The following is a 25,697-nucleotide window of genomic DNA, read 5'->3' as shown; positions in this document are numbered from 1 at the left end:
AGTAAAACTAATATTATTACTAGATCTAAATAATATTGGTTATTAAGAGATTCCTTGGGTATATGCTTTTGGGAGGGATTCTACACTTGAATCCTTGTTCTTCCATTTGGAGAGCTCAAGAACAAGTGAGTAGGTGAACTCACTTGTGCCCATAAATCCGAAAATCACAATGTAAGATGATGTTTTCTTCTTTATATTGCTTTAATGTTTGCATGCATAAGTTCCACCATTTAATTTTATGACAAATTAAATTAAAACATATATGAGTATGTTAGTATATAGATCTACCTTTCCTTCAATCGGTATCAAGAGCCACGGTTGTTTGCATGCAAATCGGTTAAAAGTTTTTCCGAGTTATACGATTAACATATAAAACTTGTAAATTTGTGTTATTATGATATATCACGAAAATAATTTTTGCATGTTAAAGTTTCTGATCCTAAAATGTATTTAGGATATTTTGGTTAATTTATGGATTTTATTGTTCATTTTATATAATATTGGCATTAAAATGTGATTTTTATGATAAAAATGTCATTTTTGGACGAAAATTAGCTAAACTTCGAATTTTCAAGTGGTTTTTGGATATGTTTTCACATATATTATTTTGAGATAACCTGTAAATTTTCATAATTTTTGGACTTGTTATGCTCGAAAAATGAATTTTTCATTATTAAATTCGGATTTAAGTGAAAAATAGGTTAATATGAGTTAAATTTTGAATCTGGTCATAGAATATTAATATGTTGTCACATGCAATTTTACAAGATGTGTGTAAAATAATTGGCTATAAAGAAGTCTTTTTGCATGATTTATGAATTTTTGAAGAAAAATAGCATAAATAGTGACATTATTAGTGGAAAATTAATAAAACATAATCTATGACTTAGGAAAAACGTATAATGTTGCATTTTATTATCTTTTTCAGATCTAAAATTGAAAAGTTAGTGAAAATAATTTTTTCCATGTTTTTATGATTATTTTATTAAAAATCGATAAACCGCAACATTGTTTTTCCGGAAAAATTTTGAAATTTTTTAACCTAAGATTTTGAATATTATGAGTGTCATGGAATTTTTCCAGAATGTTCATGAGTTTAAATTTCAAATTTTGAATTTATTTGAAATTTTGTGATTTATTTGAAGTTTAATAGCTCATTTTTGTAATTTTAGTCCATTTATGAACAATTTTATAAGATATGGGTTAATTATTGTCAAATTATTAGTGAAGACTATATTTTGAGTCCTAAGAGGTTAGGGTAATTAACTTATGCATAAATATGAGTTTATGTAATTTTTGTGATTATAAAATGTTAAAATCACGCAAATCCGTAAAAACCGAGTAATATACGATATTTGCTATTTAAAGGCGATTTAGCATAAAATTGAGCATGTTCATACATTTTATAATGCTGCATTTTCTTTATGATTGTCATAATTTTAATTTATGTAATTTTGAATTATGTAATTTTACTTAGTATGGCCTTAGTTTTTTAATTGGTATTTCCCGAAATGTATGGGAATATCGATTCGGTTGTAATTTTTATTGTGATCTCGTATCACCGTTTTGTAATTTAATAGATTTATTTTATTTTAGTTACAAATGTATAATAGGAAATTATGTAATTTATTATATAATTTTATTCATTCCGGAGTTCCCAAAGACGGATTTCTTCAAGAATGGCGATACATAAAGACGGTGTTACCTCGAGATGCGTGCCACAACCGAAGTTCAAGGGACCAATGGAGTTGGTTTCCGAATATGTAATAGTTAAATAGTTTTTCTATTTTAGGAAAGGCCATACTAGGATTTATTTATCTTTATGCTTGCATTTTATTTTATGTCACATGCATCGCTAAATCGCCATAACTAAAACATGCATCCTTATTTTATCGAGTTTATCGACCGTGTCAATTAAAATTATCGTAGTTCACCGCTTTAGTTCACTTAAAACGTGATAGATAATAAATTGACATGACCTCTCGCTAAAATAAACAATTGAGACATAGCCTTACCAAATAGTAGAAACCATGAAAACCTATTTCGCGAGGGAGTGCACTCGGCCCTACCGGGGTACAAACCTTGTTACGTAGGGGAAGTGGGTGATGAGTGTTAATCCACCGAATTCATGTTGATGAGGGTTTCATCGGCCATACCGTGCCCAAGTTGATGTGGATTTGGATCATGGACACATTTATTCGAAATTTGGATTGAGCTCAACGGAAGTATTCGTGACCGTAGTCGCATGTGTTCCGGCTATAGATAAATATTAGAGTAATTTTATCGACCAAGAGTTCTAAAAGTAGAATCGATTAAAACGTTAATCCACCGAGTTATATTGATAAGGGTTTCATCGGCCATACCGTGCCCAAGTTAATATGAATTTGGGTCTTGGAATCATTTATCATAGTTGGGTAGAGGTCACTATGTAAATGCTATACTTGTTTACAAGTATTAATAAAACGATAAATGTTAAGTTTTCCCTATTCCGTTATCATGTTGTTCTATTTCTTTACCACAATTCATATACGATATCATTTCGATTTTGACTCAAATCTCCATTAAAACATCGTAACTAAAGACAAATATGAATTTGCTTCTAAAACCTCATATGAACCATTGCTAAGGATCTCTTGTCAAGAGTATAGATTGAAGTTATTCATTATCAAACAGGTTTTTGATTCTTGACTAACACATCTACTTACAATGGATTATTTTTCATGTACTTAAATGAATTAAGTACCTTGAAGCGATAAATTGTTTTGGTAATTAGTTTTGTCAAGAATTCGTAATTGACCAAAATAACGCAACCACTTTAATGAAAGTTTTAAGGCTAAAACGAACAAATGAAGAGTAATCTTCATGAATTCATTTTGCTTCTCAAAGCAAAGACTCATTGAAATGAGTGGGAGCATTCTCTTAAACCGTTAAGATGAGAACGAGGTTCAAGAAGTAAAGATTATAATGGAATTGATACAAGGTAATGTTAAAAGTAAAGTTGTTGAGAATGACGATACTAAACCTATCAATTCCGACCGATAAAGTTTCCATTGTCTTAAATGTTAGACACTAGAGAGGAAACTACCCCAAATTATTGAAGGATCAAAAAATAAGTTGTGGGACATCTAATAGGATCTTCTTCTTTATATGTTTATATGATTGACATAAATTTTGCTAGTACCATTTCGTCGAGATAGAAACCAGTGGAGGTTTTCATCATTGTATGCGATACATAGAATGATTAGAATATGACGACTAGCAACAATATCGAGAGATAGAGTCATTGTGTACTAAATCTAGTTTTCGGGATTGGAGTTGTACTTAATTGTGACTATTAAGTGCATAAACTCTAAATAAGAATACAAACTTGTTAAGATACAAAAGAGGTTTCACTTTTGTGACCCTATACACCACGATTTGATGTATGGCTAGCCCATTATCAAGGTGATTATATTCTAAACCAAACTAGAATGATATATCATGAAGATGATGCAAGACTCAAAATTGGTAACCCAAGATTAAACCTTAAAATTTTGGAATGATGAACGCAAAGAGTTATCGAGTACTCTTGAAACCACTAGATTGTTAATGGTATATGCGTATCTTGTATTCAAAGCAAGATATCTCGTACCTTTTGGTTGAAAAGGAGATCGAGATTGTAAATCATTGATCCAAAATAGGTTGATCATTTTCTTTTACCAACGATTTAAGTTGACACTAATATGTTCACTTACTAAGGTAAATAGAGAAATCTTTGAAGAAGTTCAAAGTATTCAAGGAATCACGATTTAGTCGTGATGGGATTATCAAAGTAAAGACCTTGATATAAGCCAAAGAAAATGTGATATAGTATCACAAGTTAATCTCTCTTAGCACGCATTATGGAATAATGTGTGGTTGGATAAGAAATCAAACGCTATTCAATATGGTTTGGACTTCGATCAAGTTACTTTGAGTTACTTGATCCCTTGGGGATTTTATCATTTTGTCTAAATTATTTTTCCACTAAATCATATGAGATATGAAATGGTAAGGGTACCATGTTTGTAAGTTTTCACAAGAAACTAATGCTCATTTTTCCCTTTTCAATTATCACGAGTACGACGGGTTTGTGGCTCGTGAAGCTGTCTTTCTAAAATACAAGTTTATTTTTAGAAGACAGAGTGGGAGAAATTATTCAAAAGCCACAAAGAATGTTATGTCGCAAGAAACTGGTCTTTCTTGGCTACATGAGACGTTTTGTGTAAGACATTGTTTCTTCAAAACCTAGGAGGTTAAATTCGTCACTCGTTAAAGATGATGAATTCATGCTACTTTTAAGAAAGTAAAGAGCTTATAACTTACAAAAGAAATTGGTTGATTCAAGTTGATTACTTCTAGAAAGTAATGAACATATGACTTACATAAGAGTGTTTAAGTCACAATTCAATACAAGGTTTAGAGCCATGAAAATCCGAAACAAAAGGGCTTGATTAGTGACAAAGAGTTTTGCACTAATAAAGAGATATTTCAAAGCAAGATTGGTTGCAAAGGGTTTTGCACTAATTGAAATGCTTAAGTCTATTTGGATCTTCTTAGGGATTGTGTTTCATTATGAGGTTATGAAATACATAGCGAGTGAATCTAAAACCCACTTCTTCAATAGAAGGAATGTATTCAATACATGTCTTGAGTTTTGAAGATTCTTGCAATCCTAAGATAATGTGAAACTTAAGAGAGAATCTTAAGTAGGACATCAATGAGTTAGAATCAACATTTTTGATCATGTGATAAAACATTTCTCGATAAGTCGAGAAGTTGTGTTTATACATGGAGTTTAGTGGGAGTTACGGAATTTTAATTAGTCCGATATGTGGATGACATATTGATCATTGCGAATGATTTAAGACTTTTGGAGTATTATAATACATCTTGAATATCCGGATTTATGAAGATAAATCCACATGATATTAGCGTCAGTAAGAAGTCTTACGTTGATAAGATTCATGACTAGTTCAATTAATTGAACATATTTGATTGATTTCATTTGCTTCCGCTGCCGAATCAATTAAAAAGAAATGATGTATAACACTTCATATGCTTTGAGTATGATGAATTGTTTTCAAAAATCGAATTTAAGTAATCTTTACCAAGTAAGCTATAAAGATTACCCTTAAGTGCTTGCAGAAGCATTAAGGAAGTAAAGTAAAGTGTTTATGATGCAATATTGTGTAAGGGTGTTACACAAGTGACAATTGACAATTGAGATTGCGCATGGTTTCCGACAAAACCATAATCAAAACACACTAGGATGGTTAAGATACCATTGTGGCAATGTTAATTAAGAAGTAGATTTTCTAGAATCGTTCTAGGCAATAAAGAACAATGAGAGATATTTATAACGGAAATTGAGTACACTTGCGATCATGAGATGTGCAAGAGGATGAGTCCCGCACACCGTGAAAACAGTGGGAGCTATTCTTAGGCTAGAGGGCCTATGTCTTGATTGGATCTCGACACGTACTCAGAAAGTTTTGTAATGCAAATGTATACATTACAAAGGAAAACGAGTATGTAGTGAGGTTGAGTAAGGTACAAGAAATTGATAAAACCTACTAACCAAAGCCTTCTCAAAGGCTAAACATGATGAGTCATGTCATTTCAATTGAATCGAAATGAACAACTATGTACAAGATCAAATTAGATTATAAAACATGAAATAGTAATCAGGCATTGACTATTCATATGTGATAATCGCATTTGTCGTTCGAGTTTTACTTTAAAAACTCTATTATTATACTTTGTTACATCCAAACGGGTTGTAGAGACAATTGAACCCCGTTAAAGTGAACACGGATTAGCATTGTATTCGCCCATAGTCACTTGTATGAGGTGACGTCTCGAAGTGACTAGAGTGTGATGCGATTGATGGCAAGTTCAAGTGTCATACAGTTATGTGAGATGACTAGTCGATCACATAGGCAGACTGTTAGGAACACTTTGTCGGGTCTTATGACCGCTTATAGAGTTCTGGCAAATTTATATAGCCTGGTCGTGGCGAGAGCTGCTATAGTATTCTAATGAGTCGATTCTTTTGACTAAAGACTGTTCGCCTAAGATGGCACAGTTTCAGATTAACTTTGATTTGTGTTACTACAACCTTCGTAAATGGGGTCAAATGGGCATATTTTGGGTTATGATGGCTGTGGCTAGTCGAAGGGAATAAGTGCGATAGGAATTGTCCACCCCCTTGTCAGGGTTATAACAATATCTCAGGGCCACTCGAGGAGTAATGAACTGGAAATGCGTGGCCACGCTCGGAAGGTATCTATGATAGATAAATCCGGTCAATCAGTTATTCTCCAGATCGAGGAAACCACTCTCGGTATGATCACTTGCAAGTACGACCTGAAAGACACCTTGCATTGAGTGGGAGATAGTAATAGGACAAGAGAATTGGTGACGCACACTTGTCGAGGACAAGTGGGAGATTGTTGGGAAATGTGTCCTCAACAATAGTGCGATCACATGATTTAAATATCATTATTAAATCTCATTTCAAGAATACATGTGGGATGTAATATTTTACATCAATGGTCCACACATATCGGTAATGATTGGCTGACTAGAGTTTGACATTACTGTCGTGCGACGGTGGTGATCAGTTGATCCCCTTAGGTCATACCTATAGGGAAATACTCTTAATTGATTATTTAATTAATCGTATACCGATCGAGTTAATTAAATTGCTTAAAATTGACGGATGATTTTGTGAGTATAATTTACGTATCTTATTGTAAATATGATTAAATAAGACACGGTCTAAGTAATCGAATTATTTTATTACTTGGATGAAATTATTGTTTACGAAACAATTGAACGGAATGAATAAATCATTATAATTACAGAATGTTGTAATTTATAATTTGGAAACATTTTTGGTACGAGTAATTACAAATTACTAGTCAATTTTGTAAATGACATATTTTATGAGTATGTTGATTTTTAATATGATAAAAATACATTACATTGTAACATGTCATGTAACATGTTACATGTGACAAATTTGACAAATGACAAAATAAAATGGATTCTCCATTTTATGCCCAAAACCGAAAATAAAGGGGTGTGTACATAGTTTATATTGTGTTGTTTATTTTTAAATGAAAACACAATCATAACACTAGGTAGTAGGCTTGCATGCCTAGTCTCTTGTGAAGAGCACAAATGAAAAGTGTTGGGCAACCTACCCAAGCAATTTTCGGCCATCCCACAAGAAAGAGAAGAACCCTTCTTTTTCATAATCAATTCATTCATTTTTCCACTACATAATTTTCTAGTGTAAGAAAGTTGATATTCTCTACATCTTATGAGATTTCTAGAGAAATAAACCACAAAAATACTCCCTCTTGACCGAAATTTCAAGAGTGAAAATACAATTTATATTGTGTCAATTTTATAGTAAAACTAATATTATTACTAGATCTAAATAATATTGGTTATTAAGAGATTCCTTGGGTATATGCTTTTGGGAGGGATTCTACACTTGAATCCTTGTTCTTCCATTTGGAGAGCTCAAGAACAAGTGAGTAGGTGAACTCACTTGTGCCCATAAATCCGAAAATCACAATGTAAGATGATGTTTTCTTCTTTATATTGCTTTAATGTTTGCATGCATAAGTTCCACCATTTAATTTTATGACAAATTAAATTAAAACATATATGAGTATGTTAGTATATAGATCTACCTTTCCTTCAGCATGTTACATAGATCACTACAATGACATTTTATGAGATAATCTACCTAGTATAAAAGCTAGGTTTTTCTTTGGATTCCTATTGGTTCCTTATATTCAGCAATGGTGGGCCTCTACAAAATTTTGGGGAATTAATTACTCTCTCTCCACATTTGTTGATGGCTGATAATGACTGTTTAATTTCCGTCTTTGGAAATAGTTGCTATTAATTCCGTCTAAATATTCTGCCAGCTAATAAAAAAAATCTACATTCAAAATCAATAATTTACAAAACAAAATTACATTAAATTTCTATCATAGCTAGACAAAAGATTATAAATTAAAAATTACAAATTATTACAAATTTGGTGTTAATCTGTCTAAATTCCGTCTAAATATTCTGGCAGATATATAAAATTACATTATTACAGGCAGATAAAATATTACAAATTACAACAATTACATCAATAAAATCTAAAAATCATAAATTACAAATTACAACAATTACATCAATAAAATCTAAAATTCATAAATAAAATTAGAGACGGATAAATACAAAATACAATCCGTGCATTTTTAGATTCATCAAATGTCGGACGACCTTCGCTTCCATTTTGTTTTGCTTTACATCAAGACGAGAAAAAAAAAAGACAATTAAATCAACATAGAAATATAAATTATAAAGCAAAAAAAACCAAATAATTAAAATAAAAATGACAAAATATAAAATATCTCTCAGATCGGTATGATACCACTCATCATCGAGAATCATCGAAAGTTAATGAAAACTCGATAACAATAACTAAATGCCGCCATACCACTTTTTGTGGGGTGGCATTTTAGTTAACTGCCAATAGTAATCATACCTACCTCGAAGGCTAATTATCATAGGCTATGATCTATTAGAACTTATACTTATGCAAACAGGAAAAAATGCAGGATGGAGAAAATGAAACTGGAAGTAACACGGAGTCATTGACAACGTCAAGCAAGAGGACATTATGTGCGACAGACAAGGACGAAGATGTGCAAGACGAAGCATCAGCAAAAAAAAGAGAAATCAGCGAAGAATTAGATGGCATAAGAAGCAAAAAGTGCCTTATATTTTATTTTAGTTTGACGTAATTCAGCAGTAGTTCGGATATTATTTTTCTATTCAAGTAGTTTAGCATGGCTGTTTGTTTAACTTGGAGCAATAGTTCTAATTTCTCTTTTCAATGTTAGACGACGCAAGTTTATTTCAGAATTGCTCGCCTAATAATTGCTTAATTAGTCAATATCATAAAAAGGAGACAGAAAAAAAAAACTCAACCAAAAATAGCCTAACATTCAAAGGCTAATTTTAATCGACAACATCCATATTATAATAATAAAGGCATTCATGTGTTCCGAAAAATCATGCTATTAACGAAATTGCGGGTCTCAAAATTAGTCCTTCAAAAACATGCCAAAATAATAACTAATTAAAATTATAGTTATCATCGGCCAAAACTAAATTTATTAACATAATGGTCTCAAAATATTTATTAAGACATTCATATTCGTTCCAAAAATGAATTTATTAACATAATGGTCTCAAAATAATTACAACAGTAGAACTGATTCCGTAATTTTAAATAGCTGAGAAATATTTAATATGATAAAATAAATATGGGGTGTCCTTGAAAACGTGAGGTTAAAAATGACATTACCGATTGTACAATAACATTTGAAAAATAAAAATTTAAATAAATTATATCTTGAAAATTTAATCCCAGCAAAATTTCTAAATAATGCGCTAAAAGAATTTTTCATCAAAATTACAAAAAAATGCGCCAAAAGAAGTTTATTTGCTGGTGGTAAACAAAGATACTAACTGCAAAAAGTAACAGATTCCCCACTAACAGCAGCTTTATCCCATTATATATTCCAAAAATAAAGTTCACAAACAGTCATTCATTTACTAAGGTCCTTAAAAAAAATTATTTCAGAGAAAAGCTTATTTAACTCACTTAATTTTTGGTTGTACAAAGCAAAACAAATCAGGAAAGAAAGAAGAACAAATAAGAAAAGAGACAAGGAATCAGCAGGATAACAGCCTTAGATGTGCTAAAGTTTCAGCAATGGAACAGTGCAATAACTCAAACTCAAAACAGAAGCGGAAAAACTACAGAGGAAAAGAAACAAGTAAGCATCTCATAAGATCAAGTTTTAGATACTTATCTTTCTATGCCTCAAAAATTATATATCAGAAGTAGATCTTTTTAGAATACTTCAGTCAATATCCCATAATATCATTATATACTCCCTCCATTTAACTCCACTTTACATGTTTGCTTTATCACGTTTGCCAACGCGACTTTTACGCGGTAAATATCTTTAGCTACGTATTTGTAAAAATTATAAAAGTTAGATATTTTTAATGTAGTCTTAAAGACGAATCAAATAAGATCCCACATGAATATATTTTAACTTATGTATCGAGAGAAAATTGAAGTTGAATGTCCGCTTGTGAATAGTGTGCAAAAGAGAAACCTGCAAAGTGGAGTTGAATAGGGGAGTATATTTAAAGCACAACCTGAAAAATCAATAAAAATAGTAATTAGATTGGCAAATTCCTTCAATTAGAGGGAACATATAAAAAAAAAGTAACGAAAATTAGTGTTACTTAACTTTTACGAATATATCCCAAATAAATCATCATTACTCCCTTCTCTCATTATGCTGTAGATTACTCCCTTCTCTCATTATGCTATAGATGGGGCATTGAAATAAAAATACTTAGTATGGGTGAATCAGGACATTACATCAACTTTTAAAAAAAAAAAAATCAACAATTGTTCTATGTAAATGACAGTAATTTTACTTATCTCGATAAGTGTAGGCATACTCTGATTGCTTACAATTTGAAACCTAAGAGAAACCAAAACATAATGGTTAGAACAAAAGATTTAAAAATAATTATTTTTAAATATACAAGAGACTGAATAATTAGACATAATTCATTAGGATGCTGGTTTAGGTCGGTTTAAGTTTGAGTTCAGATCCAGGTTAGTTTTAGGTTCAGATTGGGGTTATTACTTGAGATGGGCTCGGGTTAGGGCTGAATATTTCTGCTTTTGGAGTTTCATATCTGGGTTTTAAGTCGGTTGACTCGGGCATGGACTCGGTTGACTCGGGTTGCTGACTCGGTTTGGACTCGGGTTTCTGACTCGGGTTGCGGACTCGGGTTTCTGACTCGGTGTAACGCCCCGAAAAAAATGCAAGTAGCTCAAAATAGCTCTTTTATTAATAATAGACAGCAGCGGAATTACAAGGGCGTCACCGCCGTATTCCCCCCTGTTGTAAATAGTTTTAAGCTTTAATAGTTTATTTATTTTAATTGTTTAGCCTTGTATTCTCCGAAGGGGGAATACGGCGGTGACGCCCTTTTAATTCCGCTGCTGTCTATTATTAATAAAAGAGCTATTTTGAGCTACTTGCTTGTTTTTCGGGGCGTTACACTCGGGTTGCGAACTCGGGTGTTTGACTTGGGTTTCTGACTCGGGTTGGTGATTTAGACATTTAGGGTTGAATTTGAACAATTGGGGTTGAAATTCTGGGTTTCAAACCCAGAAATTAGTCTCTCAAATTGAGGTGTAGAGAAGAACATTAACACAAAAATGATACAATGAACATAAATTTGATTTACCTGAAATAACAAAGAAATCACAGAAATTGAACATGCACAGAATTGCTTTGTTAATTCGAAAATGATGATCAAAAATCATTGATGAATTAACATCCTTGAGACCATGAGACGAAAAAAATCACAGAAATTCAATGTATACACAAATTTGTACAAATCGGATAAATTAATATCCTTGAGACGAAAAAAATCAAAAATAATTAACAAATATGTCACAAAAATTAAGATCAACAAATTTGTACAAATTTGTCACAAAAATCAACATCATAAACAAAGCCTCTAACAATATTCAATCGAAATATTGAAATTAAAATGAAATATGGACAGATCTATGAAACCTTTAACAAAATTCAATCGAAAATTTGAAAAACTATCAAGAAACATGATAATTACAACAAAAGCAACGTGAAAAAATGAATAGTTAAACGAATATGAAATTGACATACCGAATAAATGAAATAGACGACGGGAAAGCAACTGAGAAAGGCAATAGACAACGGGAAAGCAACGACTATCACATGATTTGAGATCCTTTATGAGAAATCAAAGAACGGCTCGATGTGAGGAGATTAGAGAGCGGCGGATGTGTGAGATGTGAGGCGATTAGAGAGAGCGACGGCCGAAAAAATAGGTTTAGTGTAATGAGAGTGTTGAACTGTGAGTATATATATATGTGGATGTTCTATTAGGGTTTATTATTGGATCGTCTAGATGGGTCAGTGATTATTTACCCAGTTTATTGTATTATTGGGCCGGTTGTTTCTTACCGAGATTATTTACTCATATTTTAGTCGTATGTGCACATTGCCCGCATTACACTCACGCCTTCAGATTCCAGTAAATTTCCAGTCCGGTTCAGTAGAAGACAATTTCCCATTGCTGTTTGTTTTGCCATGACAATAAACAAAACCCAGGGCCAGTCCTTATCTCAAGTGAGCATTTATCTTCCAAGACCGGTCTTCAGTCAATCAGTCATGGACAACTTTATGTCGCGATCTCGAGGGTTACAAGCAAACAAGGCATTAAACTATTAATCTGCGATAGTAACAAGCGTACATCGAATATTACAACCAACGTAGTTTACCAAGAAATTTTTGAGAATTTGTAAAGTTCATATTACTTGTACATTTGTTGGATAATTTGTATCGTATGGTAGTAATTAGCGTAGTAACAATCGTAGTAACATGTACGTCGAATATTCAATTGTGGATTTTTAAAATTGTCACGAGATTACAAATTTAATCATGCTCATTTATATGCTTCCGTATCTAATTTTAGCGATTGTTACTACGCCCCGTGCATTTTTTGCACGGGTTTAACACTAGTTTGTTTTTAATTAGAGAGTCTAATTAGGATCTACGATCTTACAAAAACGACACACACCAGTAATACCGTCTTACACTATCTTATATATTAAATAAATTACACCGTTGACCCGCCTTGGCCCTGACTCACCTCTGACCGTCTTTGACCCGTCGATTGACCAACGTTGACCACCCATAATTGGGTTTTACCGTGTATTTACATGGTTATTTGTGTTGTTGTAAGACCATCTTTGGGCAAGGTTTGATTCTCCAATGGTGACTGGCCTAGGGCGACTTTGGGTGGTGGTTTTTGTGGGTGGAAAGGAGAGTTGAGTGGTGGCCGTGGGTGGTGGAATGGGTGGTGGTAAGGCAGCTTTAAACGGGTTAAAAGGAGGGAGTGCGAGAGTGTTGTTGTTGATTGTTATTGTTCTCGTCGTTGGTGTTGCTGGTGGTTGCCGCCGACGTGTTGGGTGGCTACTGGGTCCATCGTGGTCAGGAGAGACCAAGGTGGTGGCCGGCGCCGACGAGGGTGTTGGGAAATGTGTCCTCAACAATAGTGCGATCACATGATTTAAATATCATTATTAAATCTCATACCAAGAATACGGAAGGGATGATACATTACATATATAGGCAACTGGTCCACACATATCGGTAATGATTGGCTGGCTAGAGTTTAACATTACTGTCGTGCGACGGTGGTGATCAGTTGATCCCTTGAGGTCACACCTGAAGGACGATTCCCTTAATTGAAAAGGTTAATTAATTGTATGCCGATACAGATTAATTAATTCCTTAAAATTGAACAAATTATTATCATAAGAGAGAAAATGACATCTTATTATAATGTGATTAAATGAGATTTTATTTAGTAATTTAAGAAGTTATATTACTAAAATTAATCGGTGTTTGCGAAACACGCGAGATAAGAATGATAAGTCAGTTATAATTACAAGATGTTGTGAATTATACTAACTAGTAATTAAATGACCATTTTATGAGAAAGTAATTTCAAATTACTAGTCAATTTGTTAAATATGATTTATGTAATTTATAAATGATATTTAATTTATTAAATATGCATTTTAAATTAAAACATGACATAAGACATGTCACATGTCACATGACATACAATTGTACAATTGACAAAAATAAAATGGACTCCATATTACTACATATAAACCGAAATTAGGTGGGCATGCTTAGTTTTTTGTCTTTTCCATTTGTCATATTCATTTGTCTATGACACTTGATAGTGACATGACTATGGACAAAGCCTTACACTAGTTTGTCTTGTGAAGACAAAAAGCAATAAGAATAGGGTCTAAAATACTCCACCCCCATCGGTTTTTCAAGTGATGTGAGAGAGTTTTCTCTCAATTTTACTCATTCTCTTATGTTAAAATAAAACATAAAACCTTCTCTCTCTTGTTCATCATAAAATCAAGTTTGATGAATCTAATTTGTATGAATCAATAACTAATAATACTAGTAGTAGTATATGAGTATTAGTAATCAATTTTAAGGTAAACCACAATACAAATATCTAGTACATGTTAGTTTGTGGGATTAAGGGATCTTGGGTGCTACTAATTGGAGGGCTTCTATTTTGAAGTCATGAATGTTCATCCATTATTGGAAAGCTCAAGAACTAACAAGAAGGAGATCTTGTTGGTGCCCATTTGACCGAAATTCATATGGTGAGAAAACGATTTCTTCACTTATCTTTTTAGTTTGCATGCATAAGATTTGTAATATATTTTATGACTAAATTAATTTGTAACATATAATAATATGTTGTATAATGAGATATAGATTTCTAACAAGCGGTATCAAGAGCACAAGGTTGTTTGCATGCAAATCGGTTATAGTTTTTCCGAGTTATACGATTAACATATAAAACTTATAAATTTGTGTTATTATGATATATCACGAAATAAATTTTGCATGTTAAAGTTTCTGATCCTAAAATGTATTTAGGATATTTTGGTTAATTTATGGATTTTTATTGTTCATTTTATATAATATTGGCATTAAAATGTGATTTTTATGATAAAAATGTCATTTTCGGACTAAAATTAGCTAAACTTCGTATTTTCCAGTGGTTTTTGGATATGTTTTCACATATATTATTTTTAGATGATCTGGAAAGTTTTAGAATTTTTGGAGTTTTTATGCTCGAAATATGGATTTTTCATGATAAAAATTGAATTTAAATGAAAAATAGGTTAATATGAGATAAATTTAGAATCTGGTCATAGAAATTTAGTATGTTGTCACATGCAAATTTACAAGATGTGTGTAAAATAATAATTTATAATGAAGTCTTCATGCATGATTTATGAATTTTTCATGAAAAATAGCATAAATAGTGACTTAATTAGTGAATAATTGCTAAAACATACTTCATGACTAAGGAAAAACGTCACATATTGAATTTTATTATCTTTTTCAGATCTAAAATTAAAAAGTTGATGAATATAATTTTTCGCATGTTTTTATGATTTTAATTGATAAATCCGATAAACCGCAACATTGTTTTTCCCGATTAAATTTCGAAATTTTAACCTAAGTTTTTGAACATTATGAGTGTCATGGTATTTTTCCAGAATGTTCATGAGTTTAAATTTTAAATTTTAAATTTATTTGAAATTTTTGTGATTTATTTGAAGTTTATGGCATTTTATTGTAATTTTGAGTCCATTAATGAACAATTTTAAGAAATATGAGTTAATTATAGTCAAATAGTTAGTGGAGACTAATTTTGAGTCCTAAGTGGTTAGAGTAATTAACTTGTGCATAAATATGAATTTATGTAATTTATTGTGATTTTATAAGGTTGAATCACGCAAATCCGTAAAAACCGTTTAATATACGATATTGGCTCCTTAAAGGCGATTTAGCATAAAATTGGGCATGTTCATACATATTATAATGCCAAAACGGAACCATACGGAAACATCCAACTTCTTGCTCATAAACAACAGAAACGGTGCTATAGCAAGCACAAAACTCACAAACTCCAAAATAAAAGTAATCAACTAACTCCCCATTAGGTATAAATGCAACGTGGGAGCAAAAATCGCCAAAAGATAAAGGATTGAATTATGCGAATTGATTTTCTTTTCTTTCTTTCGGACTCCAGTCGATCGACCAATGATGGCAGTCGATCGACTGCTTTGAACAGTACAGAACTCTTTTTTTTCCTTTTTCGATATATTTTTTTTTCTATTTCTTTTTGTTTCTTTCTTTCCTTTTCCATATTCCAATCATCATCTCAACAGAGCATATGCCACCAAAAACGAGTAACAATCCCAAAAACGTAAACTACTAGCTTGACAAAGGCAGGCTAAATGTAGGATGTAGTAAATAGGACAAAAAGGCTATTTTGGCAGTGTGGAGCTTATGGGTAAAATAAGAAAAGGGAAACCTCTAACACATGTGTCAACAAACCACAGACCGAATGCATACAGGTATTAAGTAGATTAAGTTCATATTTATGCAAATTTATGAAACATGCCTCATAAGGAGTACTACTCACATTCCTAGATAAACTGGTCATAGATGACACCAGTTATAAGCTCTAAAACTCAGAAAATATGATGTAGCTTGCCAAAGTTCTAAGTCAAGTTTCAAGTTCAGCAAATAGTTTAACGAAAACTCGTGGACTATGCATATGATTCTACTAATAACATGTTAATTAGCAAGGCTCAGGCAAAAACAGTTGCAGATGCAATATCATCATGGAAATACTACCGTTCCGACTCGACCTATATGCTAAAATAAACGTGCATTTTTATTGAAATTTTTGAAATTGTTTTCAAATTTTTTTTTTTTTATTTTTGATATATATGACAAATGAAATAAACAATGCAAAACAAAATGTAAACGTGAATGCAAGCAAATGATATGCGACGCAAAACCCTTCCCCAAACCAAATCGCACAATGTCCCCATTGTGCAAAATCATGTAATGAAGAAAAATGGAAAACGGGAATTTGCGAGAGAATTAAGTAAATAAGACATGAAGTGAAGACTTGGGAACTCACAAGACTTTAAGCGCAGCAAAGGAAACCTCCCCAAACCAGCGTGAGCTAGGAGGTTTCAGTAGCCAGCAGTGCTACCAATAAGTACCTGAAAGACAGAAAATACCCATGCATAAAATCGAGAAGACAATTTTGAATCGGTAAATATGTGCATAATTTAGAAAATAGAAGAAATAAATAATTTGACGGAAGATAAAGCGGAGTAGAAAACTCCCTCGAGTCCGCAAATTGACCAAACACAGCAGGGGAGAGGTCGTGAACAGGTACAGCAATCCAGGGCAGTCGATCGACCATAGCAGGCAATCGATCGACCAAAGTGAACAGGAATAGAAGCTCCTGGAAGTCGTGCCTCAGTCGATCGACCAGGGTAGGCAGTCGATCGACTGGAAATACTGCTGTAACTTTCTGGTTTCTTCGTATTTGCTCAATAACTTGAGCTTATGAGGTCTAAAAACCTGCAAGTGCACCATAATACGAGCCCAAAATTGCGCAAAACCCAAAACAAAGTCTAAAGTATTTAAAAATCCTAAGCAAAATAATAAAATGCGAAGTCTCGCGCACACAAAAGCAATAAAAATAGTTTGAAAGCGATAAAAAAGAAAGTTTTTGATAAAGCACTTAATCAACTAGTAGTTGATCAAGAACGGCCACGAAATGGCCCACTTCGTCGGCTTCTGGCTACAAGAGGTAGCCTCAACGGTGCTCATCTTCTCAGTTGCACCCTTCTTAGCTTCAACATCCGCCGAACTTAACGGATCAACAGCTTCGTCATCTCCCCAATCAAGGATCTCCTCTAGCTCGTCGGAATCCAAGTCGGACTCCCTTTATTTGACTGGCTCATCTTCAAGCTCCTCATCGGTGCCATAGCTCAGGCATCCAAGACCGCCTCTTGAAACGATTTGCTCCTTCACAGCTGGAGCAACATGTAGCTCTTCCTTCCCCAAACTAGCTCCTGCAATGTCTAAAACAACAGAATCTTCCTCCTTTTTGCTCCCAGTCTGGGGCGGAGGTGTCAACACAGGAGTAGTAATAGAGACAGGCAATTCAGGAAGCACAAAGTACGATTTCTTTTCAGAAACCGTATTACAGGTGACAGGCCACATGAGGTCCTTTTTCTTAGCTGTTTGGGCGAAGACAATAGAATGCTTCCCCACTTTTAAGGTCGAAGTTCCAGAGCCAACATCAATAACTGCACCAGCAGTGTGCAGAAATGGTCTACCTAAAATGATAGGTATGTGGGCATCCTCAGGCATATCTAGGACAACAAAGTCAACAGGGAAGAAAAACTTCCCTATTTGGACAGGGATGTCCTCTAGGACTCCTATAGGCTGGACCGCAGATCGGTCAGCCATCTGTACTGTCATATCGGTAACTGCAAACCTAGTCATTTTCAGCTTCCTAGCTAGACTCAAGGGCATGACGCTAATACTAGCTCCTAGGTCACATAATGCCTTCTCAATTGAGAAGGTACCTATATTACAAGGAACTGAAAAACTGCCTGGGTCAGCTAGTTTGTGGGGTGTCGTATGAGTCAAATAGGAGCATGACTCCTCAATGAGTGCTACAGTATGCACTGTTTCAAGTGATTTTTTCTTAGACAAGAGTTGTTTCATAAATTTAGTATAAGCAGGCACTTGATTGACTAACTCAAGGAAAGGAACTTGTACATTCAAGCTACGAATAACTTTTTCAAACTTATTGAAAGATACTTGTTCCTTTATCGGAACTAGTCTCTCTGGATAAGGGGCTGTAAGTAGCAACTTAGCCCTCTCCTCTAAATCTCGCACGCCGGCATCCGTGGACTTAGGCTGGAAGTCCATCACCTTCTCTTTGTTGAAGCTTGACCCCTCTTCAGACCGTCTCAAATGGGAACCATTGATTGACATAGGGTCGTACTTCGGAACCGGGACTGACCCATCAGCACTCGGGTCTTGCCCCAATACTTTCGGAGCTGTCGTACCCCGAAATAAGTGGTCTCTCAAATTATTGGGCATTGGAGGACGAAATTCCTCAATATCAGCAGCGGCCTCAGTCGATCGACCACCTTGCTCAGTCGATCGACTGAGGTGAACAGTTCCAGAAGCTCCTGTAACCCGCACTTCAGTCGATCGACCGGGTACATCAGTCGATCGACTGATATACCTGGTAGACGCCTTTTTCTTGTTATTATTCGTTAAAGCTTTTCTTTGATTCCGTTCCGCTTTGTCTTTTTCAGGGGCATCCTCTACCATGGCAGGGCCCTCAAGGGTAGACCCACTCCTCAAAGTAATGGCATTTAGGGTCTCCTTTTGATGTGTTTGAGTCGGTAAGTGTCCCGGGGCTCGAGTGGTACTCTTGCTAGCCAATTGAGCAATTTGGCTCTCTAGTAGCTTCATCCCGGCCTCTCTAGCTTGGGACTCTTTCAGCAACAAGTTCTTAAACTCAGCAAAGTCGGAATTTTGGGTTTGTTGCTGCTGCGGCACATAGGGAGGTTTCTGATATTGTTGTTGCTTATGATGAGGAGGCACATAAGGTTGCTGCTGCTGCTGCTGTGGAGGCTGACTCGGATTCAGGACATTCTGGATACTCCACCTCATGTTTGGGTGGACATTAGGCTCATAGTACGTGTTTGTCTGCCTATAATGTTGGAAGGCAGCACAAGACTCAAAGGGACTAGGGCAATTCTCTGAGACATGTCCCTCAGCTCCACATCTTTTGCAGACGAAAGGACCGTCTGACACAGCATTTACATGGTAAATGCCTCCTTTTGAAGCTCCTCCCAGTTCATACTTGTCAAATCTCGCAGTGAGAGCTTCAAGTGCAGCCACAGAAGAAGATTCAGCAGCTCTCCTTTGATTCCCCCGGGAATTCCCATATTCAGCTTTATGGGTGGCTAAGTCATCAATGATCTTCCACCCTTTGGTTTCTCCCATATTCTCAGCAAATCGGCCATTGGCTGCAGCATCCAAGATGGCCCTCTGATCGTCATACAGTCCATTATAGAACTGATTGCACAAGCTCCATTTTTCGAACCCATGGTGCGGAATGGTTCGCACCAGCTTCTTGAATCGGACCCATGCCTCGTGAAAGTTCTCATCCGGCCCTTGTTTAAAGCTCGTGATCTGAGCTCTAATGGCATTCGTCTTCGAAGCAGAGAAGTACTTTTTGTAGAATGCCAAGGCCAAGGAATTCCAGTTGGTGATCCCATGAGCAGCTCGATCCAAGTCTCTATACCACTCCCTTGCAGCATCACGGAGTGAGAAAATAAACATGGTCTCCTTGACCTGGTCTGAGGTCACGCCGGCTGGTGGGGATATGGAGCAGCAGTAATCAATAAATATCTCCATATGCTTAGCTGCATCCTCATTTGCAGCTCCCCCGAACTGGTTCTTCTCAACCAAACTGAGATAAGAAGGTTTCGGCTCGAATTTTCTGGGTTCCCCTGGTAATGCGAACCCTTTGTAAAGATTCGCAGCTGTCGGTTCAGAGTGACTAGCTATACTCGCTTCTTCGGCCATAACTGGAAAATCCGGAGATGTGACGGTTTCAGCTGAAGAAGTGGAAACATGAGAAGAATGTGGATCCTCCTCAAATAGCTCGTTCTCGTAGTAGTTTGACAGAGTACTCAGCTCTTCCTCTGTCGGCAATACCCTTGATGATCGTCTCAACTCACGCATGGATTTCTCAATCTCAGGGTTTAACGGTACTAGTTCACCACCCTGTGACTTGCGCATAAGAAGAAACTACAAAAAGAATATAAGAAAAGTTTAAGGAACGGATGTTCCTTAAACTAAGAAAGACTAAAAGTAAAGACAACTAAAAATTAGAACAATTGCCTCCCCGGCAACGGCGCCAAAATTTGATACCCGTCGTTGTGAACACCAAAAATAAATTTATAATTCCTATTAAGACTAACCTAGGCTAGTGGTAACAGGGTCGAACCACAAGGAGGCGAATGTAATTAATAGCTGTCTATTTCTAGTCTAAGGTAACGATTGTGGGGGTTGAATTGATTTTGTCTACAGCTAAAGGCAATAAAAGACAATAAACTAAATAAACGGATTAAACAGATAAAAGAGGGGTACTAGGATGGTCGGTTCGTTATAGTTTCGGCGGCAGCATACTAAACAGGTCTAAATCAAGCACATGTGAGGCGGGAAAACAAGAGGTCCTCTCAGTACACTCTTAACAGATAGCATCTTTCGATCTCGCTATAAGTCCCTAATATCACTAATACAGACTCTCTCCCTGAAAAGTGACTAACGGTCTAAACTCTACCTATCTTTCGATCTCAGCATAGTTTAGTCATTTTAATTGGTGATCTAACAACTTTCCCTATCTTTCGATCTAATGGGTCAGTCATATAATAAGCATTCAACTAGTCGCATGCATTCGATTCGTTAAATACAACATTTAAACCAATTAAAACGAGGGTAAACCTCACGTGGTCAGTCGATCGGCCAGGTATGGCAGTCGATCGACAGACACGCGATTTCAGTCCAAATTATTCTACGCCGCCTACGCTATAATTCCCCTACATCCTAGCACAATTAATTTAGCTACTCATGGTACTGATAAAAACAACAATAATCATAACGATATAAACTGTTGAAATCATGCTTGAAGTAATCAAATAACAAATAGCGATAAACGATAATTGGCTTTGGATACTAACTAGCAATTCTATACTAACAACGAAACAGGAGTGAATCGAAATAAGGCAGAAGGAATACCGAAACTGCAGAGGAACGATTCAGAGTAAGAACGAAAATCCAATGCTAAAAAACAATATTCCGAACCCTAATTATTTGAATGATAAAAACTGAATGTTACTGTGTAAAAACTTAGATAAAAATCGGATACCTAAACTGATGTTCTAGGTTACGTTATATAGCAAATATACGTAACACTTATTATCAAAACCAAAACACAATGGGCTTTTGCTTCCTCGGTCTTTTAATTCTCGTCTTGGATAGCGGCTTGGTCGATCGACTAAGCATGGCAGTCGATCGACTGCTCTTCAGTGTATAGTAGCTTCTGGAACCCGCAGGTTGGTCGATCGACTGAAGGTTGTGGTTGATCGACTGGAGTAGCTGACACTTGACTTCTATAATCTCGTGGATTTGTCTTTTGGGCCTTGAAATGCGCACCAAGCTCGTTCCTTAAGTGAATCCTTCACGTCAAATACACTGCAGGATAGTCGGGGACGGATTTAGCTCAATTTCCGTTGAATTCTTCACATTTCTGCGATAAAGTACAAAAACACGAAAGTAGACGGAAATGGGGGAAATGGTAGCTTAAACTACACAAATGAGCTCTGAAATGCGTGTAACATGAGGTGTAAAACATCATATAAAAGACACGCATCAAACTTCCCCAAACCAAACCCTTGCTTGTCCCCAAGCAAGAATAAGACTCGATCTATTGACCTAATGGAACGAGTTCAATCTCAGAGCGAATTGCAAATTGTAAAGCCTAAACCATTTTAACGCATTAACCAACAATCAATTAGCAACTATGAATCATGCAACCGAGTTATGAAGTCGTTAAAAAAATTTGTTGAACCGTCAACTATAGAGACTTTTCGATTCGGACTCTCACGGGTCGCTCATATCACACATAAGCACAGGTGAATATATAAGAGGATAGAAAGAATTCATTTTGTACAGACTCTCACCTAACTACGACCTATAAGAACATTCCTGCAATATAATATGAAAGAAATCTCTATAACCGTATATATACATTCCAACCAATAAAAGACCATGACACATGCCGAGGTATATATATGGAAATGTGAGGTATGGGTAAGAAGAGGCAAAACATTTATGGAAAGTGGAGGTACAGGTGATCAAGCTAGTACCAAAACGGAACCATATGGCAACATCCAACTTCTTGCTCATAAACAACAGAAACGGTGCTATAGCAAGCACAAAACTCACAAACTCCAAAATAAAAGTAATCAACTAACTCCCCATTAGGTATAAATGCAACGTGGTTGCAAAAATCGCCAAAAGATAAAGGATTGAATTATGCGAATTGATTTTCTTTTCTTTCTTTCGGACTCCAGTCGATCGACCAATGATGGCAGTCGATCGACTGCTTTGAACAGTACAGAACTCTTTTTTTTTCTTTTTCGATATATTTTTTTTTCTATTTCTTCTTGTTTCTTTCTTTCCTTTTCCATATTCCAATCATCATCTCAACAGCGCATATGCCACCAAAAACGAGTAACAATCCCAAAAACGTAAACTACTAGCTTGACAAAGGCAGGCTAAATGTAGGATGTAGTAAATAGGACAAAAAGGCTATTTTGACAGTGTGGAGCTTATGGGTAAAATGAGAAAAGGGAAACCTCTACCACATGTGTCAACAAACGACGGACCGAATGCATACAGGTATTAAGTAGATTAAGTTCATATTTATGAAAATTTATGAAACATGCCTCATAAGGAGTACTACTCACATTCCTAGATAAACTGGTCATAGATGACACCAGTTATAAGCTCTAAAACTCAGAAAATATGATGTTGCTTGCCAAAGTTCTAAGTCAAGTTTCAAGTTCAGCAAATAGTTTAACGAAAACTCGTGGACTATGCATATGATTCTACTAATAACATTTTAATTAGCAAGGCTCAGGCAAAAACAGTTGCAGATGCAATATCATCATGGAAATACAACCGTTCCGACTCGACCTATATGCTAAAATAAACGTGCATTTTTATTGAAATTTTTGAAATTGTTTTCAAATTTTTTTTTTTGAATTTTTGATATATATGAGAAATGAAATAAACAATGCAAAACAAAATGTAAACGTGAATGCAAGCAAATGATATGCGACGCAAAACCCTTCCCCAAACCAAATCGCACAATGTCCCCATTGTGCAAAATCATGTAATGAAGAAAAATGGAAAACGGGAATTTGCGAGAAAATTAAGTAAATAAGACATGAAGTGAATACTTGGGAACTCACAAGACTTTAAGCGCAGCAAAGGAAACCTCCCCAAACCAGCGTGAGCTAGGAGGTTTCAGTAGCCAGCAGTGCTACCAATAAGTACCTGAAAGACAGAAAATACCCACGCATAAAATCGAGAAGACAATTTTGAATAGGTAAATATGTCCATAATTTAGAAAATAGAAGAAATAAATAATTTGACGGAAGATAAAGCGGAGTAGAAAACTCCCTCGAGTCCGCAAATCGACCAAACAAAGCAGGGGAGAGGTCGTGAACAGGTACAGCAGTCCAGGGCAGTCGATCGACCATAGCAGGCAGTCGATCGACCAAAGTGAACAGGAACAGAAGCTCCTGGAAGTCGTGCCTCAGTCGATCGACCAGGGTAGGCAGTCGATCGACTGGAAATACTGCTGTAACTTTCTGGTTTCTTCGTATTTGCTCAATAACTTGAGCTTATGAGGTCTAAAAACCTGCAAGTGCACCATAATACGCGCCCAAAATTGCGCAAAACCCAAAATAAAGTCTAAAGTATTTAAAAATCCTAAGCAAAATAATAAAATGCGAAGTCTCGCGCACACAAAAGCAATAAAAATAGTTTGAAAGCAATAAAAAAGAAAGTTTTTGATAAAGCACTTAATCAACTAGTAGTTGATCAAGAACGGCCACGGAATGGCCCACTTCGTCGGCTTCTGGCTACAAGAGGTAGCCTCAACGGTGCTCATCTTCTCAGTTGCACCCTTCTTAGCTTCAACATCCGCCGAACTCAACGGATCAACAACTTCTTCATCTCCCCAATCAAGGATCTCCTCCAGCTCGTCGGAATCCAAGTCGGACTCCCTTACTTTGACTGGCTCATCTTCAAGCTCCTCATCGGTGCCATAGCTCAGGCATCCAAGACCGCCTCTTGAAACGATTTTCTCCTTCACAGATGGAGCAACATGTAGCTCTTCCTTCCCCAAACCAGCTCCTGCAATGTCTAAAACAACAGAATCTTCCTCCTTTTTGCTCCCAGTCTGCGGCGGAGGTGTCAACACAGGAGTAGTAATAGAAACAGGCAATTCAGGAAGCACTAAGTACGATTTCTTTTCAGAAACCGTATTACAGGTGACAGGCCACATGGGGTCCTTTTTCTTAGCTGTTTGGCGAAGACAATAGAATGCTTCCCCACTTTGAAGGTCAAAGTTCCAGAGCCAACATCAATAACTCCACCAGCAGTGTGCAGAAATGGTCTACCTAAAATGATAGGTATGTGGGCATCCTAAGGCATATCTAGGACAACAAAGTCAACAGGGAAGAAAAACTTCCCTATTTGGACAGGGATGTCCTCTAGGACTCTTATAGGCTGGACCGCAGATTGGTCAGCCATCTGTACTGTCATATCGGTAACTGCAAACCTAGTCATTTTCAGCTTCCTAGCTAGACTCAAGGGCATGACGCTAATACTAGCTCCTAGGTCACATAATGCCTTCTCAATTGAGAAGGTACCTATATTACAAGGAACAGAAAAACTGCTTGGGTCATCTAGTTTGTGGGGTGCCGTATGAGTCAAATAGGAGCATGACTCCTCAGTGAGTTCTACAGTATGCACTGTTTCAAGTGATTTTTTCTGAGACAAGAGTTGTTTCATAAATTTAGTATAAGCAGGCACTTGATTGACTAACTCAAGGAAAGGAACTTGTACATTCAAGCTACGAATAACTTTTTCAAACTTATTGAAAGATACATGTTCCTTTGTCGGCACTAGTCTCTCTGGATAAGGGGCTGTAAGTAGCAACTTAGCCCTCTCCTCTAAATCTCGCACGCCGGCATCCGTGGACTTAGGCTGGAAGTCCATCACCTTCTCTTTGTTGAAGCTTGACCCCTCTTCAGACCGTCTCAAATGGGAACCATTGATTGACATAAGGTCGTACTTCGAAACCGGGACTGACCCATCAGCACTCGGGTCTTGCCCCAATACTTTCGGAGTTGTCGTACCCCGAAATAAGTGGTCTCTCAAATTATTGGGCATTGGAGGACGAAATTCCTTAATATC

This window comes from Silene latifolia, chromosome 4, assembly GCF_048544455.1.
Source record: "Silene latifolia isolate original U9 population chromosome 4, ASM4854445v1, whole genome shotgun sequence".
Lineage (NCBI taxonomy): Eukaryota > Viridiplantae > Streptophyta > Magnoliopsida > Caryophyllales > Caryophyllaceae > Silene > Silene latifolia.
This window is presented reverse-complemented; position numbering follows the sequence as displayed.